Below are 9924 nucleotides of genomic sequence, written 5' to 3' on the forward strand. Positions count from 1 at the left end.
CCGCCCGGCGTCCCCCCCACCCCGAGAGCCCCCGGCCCCCGCCCCTGCGGCCACCGCGACCCGCCCGCCGCCGCCGGAAGCCCCCGGGCCGCCTCTGCCCGACCCGCGCCGGGAGCGGCAGAGGCTGCCCGGCCCCAGCCAGGAGCCGCTGAGCCGGGCGGGGCCGCCCCTGCTCCCCCCGGCCGCGCACGGGCTCGGTCCCGAAAGCCCCCCAGCGACCCCGCGGCAGCGCTCGGCCCGGGGCCGCTGCCGCCCTCGCCCACCCCGGCAGGGCAGAGCCCGCACCCGCCCGCCGGGGCTGCGGCCGGGGGATCCCACAACGCGCCCCGGCGCGGCTCCCGCGGCCGCGGCGGAACGAAACTCCGACACCGGCCCCGCCGCGGCTCTGCTGGGCGCCGCGGGCGGCCCGGCCCCGCCCCGCCCCGCCCGCAATTAACACCGCGGCGGGGAGAGGCCCAGAGGCGTAAAAACCTGCTGTGCTCTGGGCTGGGCTGGCCACTACGCGAAGGACACGCGCTCTCTTTAACCTCTCTCCCCTCCCAGAAGAGAAGGGAGAGAGAATAAGGCAGACGGAGGCTTATGGGTCGGAAAGAAACTGAACGACTTTAATGAAATCTTGACAGTAACGATAAAAGATGACCACACTAATAAAAAAGGGAAAAATACAATATACGCAAACCCAGTATCAGAGTCCTCCTCGGACGCCGGCCACTGAAGGAAGAGGCTGACCCGTTGCTCCCTCAGCGTTTATGCTGAGCACGATGCCCATGGGATGCAAGACCCCCGTGGTCAGCTTTGGGTCACCTCTGCCCTCGTCGGCCCCCACTGAGCACCTCCATCCTCCTCCTGCCCAGCAGCACCTCCCCACCAGCAGCTACCGCCACCTGCCGCAGGCCCCTCAGATCAACCCCCGCAGCCCCTACAGATCTCCCCTGGGCTTTACCCCCAGCCCTGCCCTACACTTTCCCCCGCGCCTGCCCCAAAACCCTCCCTCGCAGCACCTCCCAGCCCTGCCCCATACATCCCCACGGCATTTGGCCTTGTCGAACCTCACGCCATTGGCCTTGTCCCATCGATCCAGCCTGTCCAGATCCCTCTGCAGAGCCTTCCGACCCTCCAGCAGATCGACACTCCCGCCCAGCTCGCTGTCCTCTGCAAGCTGACTGAGGGTGCACTCGATCCCCTCCTCCGGGTGGTCGATAAAGACATGAAACAGAACCGGCCCCAGCACCGAGCCATGGGGAACACCACTGTGACCGGCCGCCAGCTGGACTGACCTCCATTCACCACCACGTACGCCCATCCACGCCACGGGCAGCCAGTTTCTCCAGGAGAATGCTGTGGGAAACTGTGCCAAAGGCTTTACTAAAAAGTCTAGGTAGGCAACTGTGGAATAATTACTAAATTGGCCAAGAATACAAAAATACAGCATTGTTCACACGTTAAGGAAAGTCATAAAATCAAGAGGCTTCTGAGGTAGAATACAGCCCCAGCTAGCACACGGAGAATGCCACATCTGTGATTCCCTGTACAAGGCTGTTTGCGAAACTACACGAGGGATGGAACGGAACGCGCTTGTTCCGTGGCCTTCCCTTGTGACGAATAGCAGATATGGGGACGAGATGGTACTACGGAACTGATAAGCGGCCTACACGCTACCCGAGCCAACATTTCGTCAAATGTTGATGAAATGCTGTCCTTTTGTGCGAACTTTGCTCACCACAATGTACCAAAACACACCTCCATCCCAGAGGCTATCCGCCCCCGGGGTGTGAACACTCCTCCTTGAATACATTAATCATAATAAAAGTACGTATGACTAAAGTCACTCAAACTCCACTTTGAAGATAAAAAAATAGTATAAAAATAGCCCAAGAGAGAGGGGATGTCAGGGAAGACACCATCGCGAAGAATTCCACCGCTGATTTCCGGGATCAGTCGACGGGCTGAGCCTTTCTTCCCCCCCATAGGGACGCCTTTTGTAAGACTTCGATTACACCGAGTGCTTTCTCGGGACTTAGAAATTTCTCTAGAGAATCTCTACCCTACATTTATAGCCAGGCTGTATCGTTTATAATTTGTCGCGCGTTTGTATACTTAACAATATCTTTATTTGCACGTGCTTTGCAGACAGTGTATTTATCACCGGCAATCCTAAAGAACCTGTATATCTGTTCTTTAAATAAACTGCACTGTTTAAGTAGCTAGTCGTTTCGCTTTCTCACTGAACGCGACCAAAAACTCGAGAGAGGCCGTGCTAGTTCAGGAGCACGACTAGACTGAAGGTGCAGTCCACTGTTAGTGTATCCAAATCGTGATAGTTTAATACATATTAAACGCCATTGGACTGATAGTGCTGAATTGGGCATCACTCAGAATTTAAACCTAGCCGCACCTAGCCCCCACCTCGGTGAGGAGTGTTAGAACGCAAGGGGGTTTATCTTCTGCCCAAAACCGCTTGGCCCCGTTTCACGCAACAGCAACATCCACAGCCTTTCCCTCGTCCACACCACCCCTTTCCTCCCTGGACCAAAGAGCCCATGGGGACGGCCAGAGAGCAGAGGCCCTGCGGGGAGGGCAGTCCCAGTCAGACCAGCTGCTCAGGTCCCACCCAGATGCGAGCACCGCGCAGCCCCCAGCTCTCAGAAGGTTTCAAAAACCACAGGGCTGCTTCTTGGAAACGTCCCCATTCCTAAAGGCACGGATGCTTCCCCTTCCCAGAGGGGCCAGCCCAGAGCGGGCAGAACCGCAGGCAGCGGAGCCAGAACTGATGCCGGCACTGGAGCGTCACTGTGTGGGAAGGCAGCTGCCTGCAGAGGACACCAAGGCCTCTTTGCTTCAGCCAGCAGCCCCCAACAGCAGGAGAGACCCCTCCCCGCCTGGTGTCCCCGCAGGCTGACGTTGCCGAGGACGGCGAGACGGGTGCGACAAGAGCTGGCACCAGGTGCCGTGGTGAAGGCCTTGCGCTTGGGCTCCTTGAGGAGCACCACTGGAGAAGGGCAGGGACAGAGCGGCCACGGGCGCACCTGGGGACACCTGCGTGTCCCACAGCAACCCTGGCACACCCGGAGGAGCCAGACAGGAGCAATGCCTGGGGACAAGGCCCAGGGCGGGGGCACCCCGAGCTGCTGAGCGCCCCCAGGACAGAGCTCTGCAGAGGCCGCTGCCGCCGGGCTGGGTGGGAGCTGTTGGCTCGGGCCTGGCAGGGCCCCCGCCAGGGGAGAGCAGGGGCTGCCCCACGCCAGTCCCGGCCGGTCCCGGCCGGTCCCAGCTGGTTCAGAGCCACGGCACAGCTGGTCCCAGCCGGTCCCAGGCGTGGGCATCTCCATGGCCACCATCAGGGCTTTGTGACGCGCTCGCCGCATCATACCGAGGCCATTGTGACGCCGGTGGCCGCGGGGGTATTTAAGGAGCGAGAGCGCAGGGGTACCCACTCCCAGGAGAGCAGCTCCCTCGGGAGGTAGCATCTCCCCTGGGTGACCATGGCAGATCGACGGCTGAGGACGCCGAAGATGCCGATGGAAGAGGAGGCGAACGCCCACTCCCAGCCCGACAAGGGGCTGCCGAGCCTGCAGAAGAGGCGCCAGGTGAGGGACGGGGCAGGAGGGAGAGGCCGGTGGTGGGACGGGGCCGCTCGGAGCTGCCTTGCTGCCGGGGCCGGGCTTGCTGGCATGACTGACTTGTAGGATGGCATGACTGGATGGAGAGATGAGGGGAGGGCAGTGGATTTTGTCTACCTTGGCTTCAGCAAGGCTTTTGATACGCTCTCCCACAGCATCCTCACAGGGAAGCTTAGGAAGTGTGGCTTAGAGGAATGGGGAGTGGGAGGGCTTGAAAAGTGGTTGAAAGGTAGAGCTCAGAGGGCTGTGATCAGGGGCACAGAGTCTAGTTGGAGGTCAGTGACGAGTGGTGTTCCCCAGGGGTCAGTACTGGGTCCAGTCCTGTTCAATATATTCATCAATGACCTGGATGAAGGGACTTGCACCCTCAGCAGGTTTGCTGACACTACAAAGCTGGGAGGGGTGGCCGACACACCGGAAGGCTGTGCCGCCGCACAGCGAGACCTAGACGGGCTGGAGAGTTGGGCAGAGAGAAACCTTATGAAAGTCAACGAGGGGAAGTGTAGGGTGCTGCACCTGGGGAGGAGTAACCCCATGCACCCGTCCAGGTTGGGGGCTGACCTGCTGGAGAGCAGCTCTGCAGAGAGAGACCTGGGAGTCCTGGTGGGCAACAGGATGACCGTGGGCCGGCCAATGTGCCTTTGTGGCCAAGAAGGTCAACGGCATCCTGGGGTGCACCAAGAAGAGCGTGGCAAGCAGGTCGAGGGAGGTCCTCCTCCCCCTCCACTCTGCCCTGCTGAGGCCGCATCTGCAGTACTGTGTCCAGTTCTGGGCTCCCCGGTTCAAGAAGGACAGGGAACTGCTGGAGAGGGTACAGCAAAGGGCTACCAAGATGATGAGGGGACTGGAACAGCTCTCTTAGGAAGAAAGGCTGAGGGACTCGGGTCTTTTCAGTCTGGAAAAAAGAAGACTGAGGGGGGACCTTATCAATGCTTAGAAATACTCAAAGGGTAGGTGTCAGGAGGACGGGGCCAGGCTCTTTTCAGGCTGGGCACAAACGGGCAGCAACTTGAAGATAGGAAGTTCCATCTAAACATGAGGAGGAACTTCTTGACTTTGAGGGTGACAGAGCACTGGAATGGGCTGCCCAGATAGGTGGTGGAGTCTCCGTCTCTAGAGACATTCGAAACCCGCCTGGACGCGTTCCTGTGCAACCTGCTCTGGGTGACGCTGCTCTGGCAGGGGGTTGGACTAGCTGATCTCCAGAGGTCCCTTCCAGCCCCTATCATTCTGTGATTCTGTGGGGGCCGCTGTGCCAAGGCAGCCACCTCCACCCCAGGCCTTCTCCTCCTCCTGCCCACAGGTGGCCCACAGGCAACCAGAGGTAGTGCCGCAGGGCAGGCAGAGCCCGGCCTCGTCCCTCCATGGGGACAGGCTGCCACGGCTCCCCTGCCCAGAGAGTTTGCAGGCCGCTGGGAGGCGCCGCGCACAGGTAGGGAGCCCGCGGGAGACGGGGCCAAACGTCCTCCCAACGCCGGGAGCTGCCGATGGGCAGGCGGGACATGCAGGAGGGGACAGGCGGGCTCAGCCCCCATCACAAGCTGGGCCCACCGAGCCATGCCCAGCAGGATGCCCGGGCATGCCAGGGCTCCCGGGAGTCACCGTGGGCTGCGAGGGGACCAGTCCTCTCCCAGCTGTCTCTGGGACTGGCAGCAGCCGCCTGCGGGGACGAGCGCTGCCCGGGGGGCTGGCGGGGGAGCCCGGCCGCAGGAGCTCTTCCAGCTGGGCCGTGGGGACCAGGGCCAGAGTCACACAGCCTCTCTCCTCGGCTTCTCTTGCAGTTGGACAGCGTGGTGCGCAGCAAGGCACTGCCCTGCAACAGGGTGGTGCTGCAGGAAGAGACGCAGCTCAGGCAGGCAGGGACAGCCGGGCACGCCACCGCCGCTCGGCCAGCAAGACGCGCCAGCAGCTGCTGCAAGCTGCCGCCTCTGCCACCAGCACCCTCGACTCCTTCTGCCGCGGGCTGGGAACCGGCCAGCAGCACTGCAGCCAGCGGCTGCCTACGGCCGGTCCCACCTGCTCGGGGCATCAACAGTGAGCGGGGCAGACCTGCGAGGGTGAGGACGTTCAGGCCTGCCCAGCAGCTCCCTCCAGCCTACAGAGGAGCAGAGAAGGACGCCGCCCGGGACATCGCAAAGGAGGTCCTGTGCAAAGTTTTCCCTGCCAGCCATGGACCCAGCCAGCAGCCAGCAGCACCGCGGGACCGTGCACAGCGTAGGGCTGCGGCCGTGACTGAAACAATACACAAGGTGTTGGCAGCCAACAGCAGCAAGGCCCCCGCAGCTTGTCCCACACTGAGGGGGGCACAGGGGGCCACTGGTGCTGCCAGCAGGGCCCCTGCACCAGCTTCCCTGGGCAGGCACGCGGGGCCAGGACACCAAGGACAAGCAGCACAGCAAGATCCACCTGCTTCTCCCATCTTCAGTGAGCAGGCCCCTGCAGCAGAGGCAGAGAGGCAGGCACCTGCCCCATACACACCCCGAGAATGTGAGGACAAGGTTCTGCAGGACACACCAGCACCCTCGACCTCTCCTGCCGCGGGCTGGGAACCGGCCAGCAGCACTGCAGCCAGTGGCTGCCTACGGCCGGTCCCACCTGCTGGGGGCATCAACGGTGAGCGGGGCAGACATTCGAGGGTGAGGAGCTTCAGACCTGCCCAGCAGCTCCCTCCAGCCTACAGCGCAGCAGGGAAGTACGCCGCCCGGGACATCACAAACAAGGTCCTGTGCAAAGTTTTCCCTGCCAGCCATGGACCCAGCCAGCAGCCAGCAGCACCGTGGGACCGTGCACATTGCAAGGCTGCGGCCATGACTGAAACAACAGACAAGGTGTTGGCATCCAACAGCAGCAAGGCCAGCTCCCTCCAGCCTACAGAGGAGCTATAAAGGACACAGCCCGGTGCCTCACGAGTGAGGTCCTGGCCAAGGTTTTCCTTGGAAGCGGGGGACCCAGCCAGCAGCCAGCAGCAGCACGCGGAAGGGCTGAGGCCATGACACCAACATCAGACAAAGTGTTAGCGGCCAATGGAGGCAAGGCTTTTGCAGAGGATCCAGCCATCCTGTCCATCAAGACAGAGTCCCTGGAGGAGCTGGAGAGGAGCTGCCTGGCCCGCACCAGGCGCAGCCTGGCCCAACTCAGCAATGCCACCCTGCAGTGGCAGCAGGACAGCCCGGAGGAAAAGCCAGGGGCCTTGGCCGAGGAGCAGGAGAAGTGCAAAGACAGCAGTGACAAGGAGCTGTCCCAAGGGGAAGACATCAGCATCCACACCATCTGGGTCAACACCTCCGTCCCGGAGCTCTTCCAGGACACCCACGCTGGTCCCCAGGAGGAGTCCGGCCGGCCCAGCCGCCTGGGCACAGGGGTGGCAGGAGACATAGCTGGAGACCTGCAGAGCGCGTCTCCTGCCCTGGCTGGTCCCACGGATGCTGAGCCGGCAGCTTGTGCCCTGGCCGGAACTCCTGAGCAAGAGGGGCACCGCACGCCTCTGGCTCCCATGGCAGAAGAGGAGGCAAAGGCAAGCGCTTCTCCCATCCTCAGCGAGCAGGCCCCTGCAGCAGAAGTAGAGAGCTGGGCACCTGCCCCATACACCCCCCCAGACTATAAGGACGAGGCTTTAGAGGACACAACCCTGAGCATGGTGAGAGAGGCTCTCATCAATTCTGTGCTTGTGAGCCAGCACATGCAGGCACAAAATGTGGATGCGGCAACAGCAGCAACACCACCTGCAGCAGCTCAGGACACCGAGAGCCAGGCACCTGCTCCACACGGACCCACAGCCTCCGACGAGGCTCTGCACGACACAGCCCTGTATATCGTGACAGAGGTCGTGGGCAAGGCTGTGCTTGTGACCCAGCACGACCGGGCACAACGCATGGACAGCGTGGCAGCAGCAACACCTGCAGAACCTTGGGACACCGAGTCTGCCTTGGCTGGAGAGCCTCAGGGAGAGGGCAACACGGCCCCTCTCACCCCAACAGCCCTCGGTGGCGAGGGGCTGGCAGGAGCTGGCCCCTTGCCCACCCAGCCCCTCGCCTACAGCTCTCCTTCCCCCACAGGCATCGCCACCCTCCAGCATGCCCCAGCTCGATGGCAACAGCCCTCCCTCTTCAGGAGGGCGCTCAAGGCTCCGCGCAAGGCCTTCTGCTGCTCCTGCATCACGGGAGAGAAGGAGCAGTAGTGCCCTGCTGCCAGTGCCAGGCGGGTCCCCGGAGATGGCGCCTGGCCCTGAGCCTGCGCAGCGTCCAGAGGGAGCGGCACGGGCAGGCAAGCAAGGGATGGGTGCATGGACGGCACCCCAGGCATTCAGCTGCCCTGAGGACAGCGTGCTGCCAGCCTCTGCTCGGCTGTGGCTGTTTTCTGAGGTCAATAAAACATGATGATTTTACCCCAGTGCTCGTCTGTACCTGGTCCGTCGCAGGAGAAAGACAGCTATTGACCAACAACCCCAGGTCCTTTTCCACCAGGCAGCTCGCCAGCCACTCTTCCCCAGGCCTGTAGTGCTGCATGGGGTTGTTGTGACACAATTGCAGGACCACAGCCTACGAGGCTCTGCAGGACATGGCCCTGTGCATGGTGACAAAGGCTGTGGTCAGTGCTATGGCTGTCATCCAGCACAACCTGGCCCAAAGCACCCAGGCTCTCGGCAGGGACACCTCCCACTAGACCAGGCTGCTCAAAGCCTCATCCAGCCTGGCCTTGAACACCTCCAGGGATGAGGCATTGACAGCTTCCCTGGGCAACCTGTTCCAGCGCCTCACCGCCCTTACAATACAGAAATTCTTCCTGATATCCAATCTAAATCTACCCTCTTTCAGTTTGAAGCCGTTACCCCGTGCCCTATCATTACACTCCCTGATAAAGAGTCCCTCCCCATCCTTCCTCTAGGCCCCCTTTAGGGACTGGAAGGCTGCTCTAAGGTCGCCCCGGAGCCTTCTCTTCTCCAGGATGAACATCCCCAACTCTCTCAGCCTCTCTTTCTAGGAGAGGTGCTCCAGCCCTCTGATCATCTTCGTGGCCCTCTGCTGGACCCCTTCCAACAAGTCCACGTCCTTCTTGTGCTGAGGACTCCAGAGCTGGACGCAGTACTCCAGGTGGGGTCTCACCAGAGCGGAGCAGAGGGGCAGAATCACCTCCCTCGACCTGCTGGCCACGCTTCTTTCGATGCAGCCCAGGATGCGTTGGCTTTCAGGGTTGCAAGCGCGCATTGCCTGCTCATGTTGAGCTTCTTGTCCACCAGCACCCCCAAGTCCCTCTCCTCAGGGCTGCTCTCAAGCCATGGTCCGCCCAACCTGTATGTGTGCCTGGCATTGCCATGACCCCGGTGCAGGCTCTTGCACTTGGCCTGGTTGAACTTCATGACGTTCACACAGGCCCACCTCTCGAGCCTGTCCAGGTCCCTCTGGATGGCGTCCCTTCTCTCCAGTGTGTCGACCGTGCCACACAGCCTGGTGTCGTCAGCAAACTTGCTGAGGGTGCACTCAATCCCACTGTCCATGTCACTGACAAAGACGTTAAACAGCACTGGTCCCCGTACTGACCCCTGAGGAACACCACTCGTCACTGGTTTCCATGTGGACATTGAGCCATTGACTGCAAGCCTTTGAGTGTGGCCATCTAGCCAGTTCCTTATCCACCGAGTGGTCCATCCATCAAATCCATGCTGTTCCGATTTAGAGACCAGGACGTCGTGCGGGACAGTGTCAAACGCTTTGTGTAAGTCCAGGTAGATGCTGTATCTACCAATGCGGTGGCAACATCATAGAAGGCCACCAAATTTGTCAGGCACGATCTGCCTTTGGTGAAGCCATGTTGGCTATCACCAATCACCTTCTTATTTCCCATGTGCCTTAGCAGAGATTCCAGGAGGATCTGCTCCATGACCCTGCCGGGCACAGAGGTGAGACTGACTGGTCTGTCGTTCGCTGGGTCATCCTTTTTTCCCTTTTTGAAAATGGGGGTTATGTTTCCCCTTTTCCAATCAGCGGGAACTTCACCAGACTGCCACGACTTTTTAAATAGAATGGAAAGCGGCTTGGCGACTTCATCTGCCAGCTCCCTCAGGACCCGTGGATGGATTTCATCTGGTCCCATGGACTTATGCACCTTCAGGTTCCTCAGATGGTCCCGAACCTGATCTTCTCCTACAGTGGGCGGGTTTTCATTTTCGTAGACCCTGCCTTTGCATTCTGCAACTTGGGTGCTGTGGTTGGAGCCCTTGCCAGTGAAGACCGAGGCGAAAAAGTCATTCAGCACCTCAGCCTTCTCCATACCCTGCGTGACCAGGTCTCCTGCCTCCTTCCTGACA

This window comes from Rissa tridactyla, chromosome 1 (genome assembly GCF_028500815.1).
Source record: "Rissa tridactyla isolate bRisTri1 chromosome 1, bRisTri1.patW.cur.20221130, whole genome shotgun sequence".
Classification (NCBI taxonomy): Eukaryota; Metazoa; Chordata; class Aves; order Charadriiformes; family Laridae; genus Rissa; species Rissa tridactyla.